We start from the raw sequence: 4059 nt of genomic DNA on the forward strand, positions 1-4059 counted from the left end.
TGTTTCTTTCTGGATTTTTGTTTTGCAACCACACACATTTGAATTTTATAGGAAAGCTAGAACAATGAACTTCCTCTGCCCTATTGTCTGTCTCCCCCTCCCAACCTTCTTTCCCCAGTTGTTAGGGCTACTTCTGTTCCGATATTGTCTGTGCCCCAGTGCTTCCTGGATGGGTAGTGAGTAGGCAGCAGAGGTCTGGTTTTGGCATCTTTCTGTTATGCAGCTTTCTATATACTTTTATGTTGACTCTCCCAGTGCTCCTCTGGGAACTGAGCTCCCCAAAATACTCAGGTTCTTGCTGAGGGTGTTCTTGGGCAACAGGGAGCTTGGTCCTTAGATTTTCTAATATCTGTCCCAGTTTCCTCTTGACACTGTAACCTGGCTCAATAGAGGCTTTGATGTCTTATTTTCCCACATGCCTCAAAAATAATGCAAAGTTGCCGATCTTTTTTCCTAAGAATTCTTGTTTTTCCTGTTCCTTGTGTGCAGAGCTGCAGAATCCCTGAGTTAAGTTTATGAAGGCTATTTTTCTTCACTGATTTAGAAATTTAGAAGTTGTCCTGGCCTCCCTTCTTCATCTTGTGGAAGGGGCACAGATTTGGAGTAGTTAGGTCCTTGGATGATCCTGGGCCATTTGCCTTACTGTGGTTTCAGACGAGTTACTTTGCCACCCTGTGCCATAGGGATTTTTTTCTTTAATACGGAGGATCATTATCTCCATCTCACACCAGATGTGTACAAGGTCAGCCATCCTGAACTGTCTTCCAAAGTCTGCTTTTTAGGCTGAAACCTGAGTTCAGTGCATCTTTTTGGCCTGGAAACCATAAGCAGATTCAGAAGGTTCCCTTTAACAAAACATAAACCAAGGTAAGCTTCGGAGATAGATTTGTTTCTCCAAAGAACTGCTGCTCCCTCTCCATTCTAGGAGTTTATTTACAGGAATTCGGAGAACATAAGAGTTTAAAATGCCAGTTGTTACTGATTTTCAGGACTGTTCACTTAGTAAGTTCCACCTCCCTTTGGGGAGAGATGGGTGAGTTTAGGGTAAGCATGGAGAGGGGTTAATGCTATACAGATCCCAGTGCTAAACTCTTGGAGTCAGAATCTTACTCTCTGGTTAGAAGCAGGCCAATTGAGAAGGATGGGGAAGGGAAAAGACAAAATTTAGGAAGGGCAGAACTAATTTAGGGTCAGGAAGGTCCCCTGGAGAAGGGCATGGCAACCCACTCCAGTATTCTTGTCTGGAGAGTCCCATGGACAGAGGAGCCTTGTGGGCTACAGTCCTTGGGGCCCAAAGAGTCGGACACGACTGAAGCGATTTAGCATGCATGCGTGAACTAATTTAAGTAACTGGGGCTGGAGTACTTTGCGAAACTCTCTTGATAAAGGGCCCCTACCAATCTTAGGCTTTTTCTAGAATAATGCCCACTTTTAAGAGCTGAAGCAATGTGTTCTTCATATCTGCTTTAAACCAGCAGAAGGAGAGCTTTTAGGATTCTGTAGTTTGGGTGGAAAGTGTTGGTAGCTTCCTCTTTGATCAGTGGGATAAGGTTTTGGAGCTTATCTAGAGAAGCCATTTGAAAGGAAGGGCAGAACTTGAATCCAGTTGCTAGCACCTAGAGTCAGGGCCTGTTTCTTTTTATTCAGTACTATCACAGTACTGAGTAAATTTTCATCTTAGGAGACAGGCACATGGAAAGAGTGGACCCTAATCTTTACATGTGGCTTGTGGTGTCACATAACTTTTAAATATCAAACATCAGAGACAGTTTTTATTTGACTCCCTCAATTATGAGAACAGATGATCAGCAGTTGGGTTTTAAATTTTGGCAAACACCAAATTTTACCTAGGTTGTGTAAATAACCCCCTAAAACTTCCCCTTGGCTTTGTGAATGGAGGCCTTTGCTTTGTAAATCCTCTTTCTTTGCAGCTAGCTTCAGGGCACATAATATTCTTAATAACCCTTCTGCTAAGTATACCTGTTTGACGCTATGCCACTCCATCTCTGAAAAATGTCAACATGTTAGCTAATGTTTTGGTAGTAAACACACTAGAGTGTATACCCATTTATCAGACTGCCAGGTTAAGAGACTGAGGAAGAATGGGGAGGTGGGGCTGGGGAGTTTGGACATATAGAATGCAGGTGTCCAGTAGGGACATTAAGTGTTTTATTTTAAAAAAACAAAAATGGCAGGGGATCGAGGAGGAGACAGTAAGGTGGGATTTTGTAAAAATACATATTCCCAAGCCCTGGTTTTAATTTCCACAAAGCTTACCTTTGTTCTAACCTACAAAGAACCTAAGCAAGTTCTTCATTAACAATTCTGTGAGAAGATGGACAAATAAAAATAACTTGAGATTGTGAGCACATTTCTTCTTTATTTACCCTTAATTTTACAATAATGTCTGTAATTTTTAACCAAAGATTACCTATATAATAACAGTATTCATTGATATGCTGAGCACCTGAATTTACAATGAAAACCTACCCTTGAAAAATATCATCACCCAGATTTGCCCTCAACCCTTAACACTTTGCAAGACCATGTGCATTTACATTGTAGCACTTATTGTGGTTGTACTTTTTTATTTATGTGTTTCTTTGATTAATATGTGCCTCTTTCCCACTCCCTTCCCCCAACTAGACTATAAATTCTTGAGAGCAGGAAGTCTGTCTTTGCTTACTGTTTTTTATCTTTGTATTCACAGTACACAGTTGCCTGGCACATATAAGAGTGCTTGATAAAAATTCAGTAGAAGAATTAATTTGGTAGTAGTAGCTATTTTTTTTTAATTAACTGAATACTTAGCAATTTATAAGTGAGTAAAAGCTGTAAATTGCTGATTGTATTTGCTGGGTGCTTAATACTTCAGAAGCTGACTGTCCTCTTGCTTCTGTCCTGGATCTTTATCTACAAGGTACTGCCTTTAGCAGTGAGTGAATATCAAGGCTGCCATCATTTCAACAGCATTCCAGAATAAGGATTGGGACACTGCCCCTGAAGCTCCTGCAAGAAAAACAGGATGGGAAGGGGGCAGTGCATTGACTGGAGTTCACAATAAAAGACTCTGGGACTCTGATTTTCAGATGGCTCCCTTTCTCCTTTCAGCCAGATTTTATAGGCATGTTGAAGTAAATTAAGCCCCAAATCCTTCTGATTTAGCCAAAGGAATAATTCAACCTTTCACAGCCCAGCATCCTGTTGTCACTTCGTCAAAATTATAAAACAAGCTGTCAATTTTATTTCTGGAAGGAGACAACCAAAAGAGTTGCCTTTGGAAAAGGAAGGAGTGGTGCTTTCACTTTTTATTTTGTATATTTTTAGTTTGAACATTCTGACCATGAAAATGCATTTTATATAAAATACAAATATTTTATACCCATATAAAATATGTACCCATATAAAATATGTACACACACGGAATTTTTATGTCAGTGAGACTTATCTGGTGCTGAGAATTGTAGACCAAATTTTTTTTCCCCTTCTGTATATTTTTATGTATGAAAAAAAATTAATTTTTAAAAAAAGTTATCACTCAGGGTATTCCTGTCTTCACGGTCATCAGTTTTCTGTTATTACAAATAGGTCTTGGTGCTTTTCCCTTAAGACTTCTAAATTCCTCTATTTCCGTCAAGGTGGGGCAATATACATTGAAGAATACCACTCTTCTCTTCCTCTAACCTAGCTGTAGTTCCTACCTCTATGGAACAGGTTACGCATTTCCATTCATGCTGTATGGGCACTTAGACATTAAATTATATAAATCAAGATACCTGTCTTCACAAAGCTTACTTTAATGCAGGTATACAAAAGATACCACAAAGTCTTTGTTGCATTCAAAGGGACATAAGATAACGTATCTAGATGTGTTGATTAAAAGCTTTACAGGCTTTTGTTCCTTCCACTCATAAAGGATCAGGCAAGAAAAGTGTTTTGTAGTAAACAAGGGAAATTAGCATGTTTAAGAGAAGCGAATGAGCAGAGTAAACATAGAGACAGAGGGACTTCCCTGGGTATTCGGTGGTTAGGACTCTGTGCCTCCACTGCCTGGGGCAC

The sequence above is a fragment of the Bos mutus genome, chromosome 23 (genome assembly GCF_027580195.1).
Source record: "Bos mutus isolate GX-2022 chromosome 23, NWIPB_WYAK_1.1, whole genome shotgun sequence".
Lineage (NCBI taxonomy): Eukaryota > Metazoa > Chordata > Mammalia > Artiodactyla > Bovidae > Bos > Bos mutus.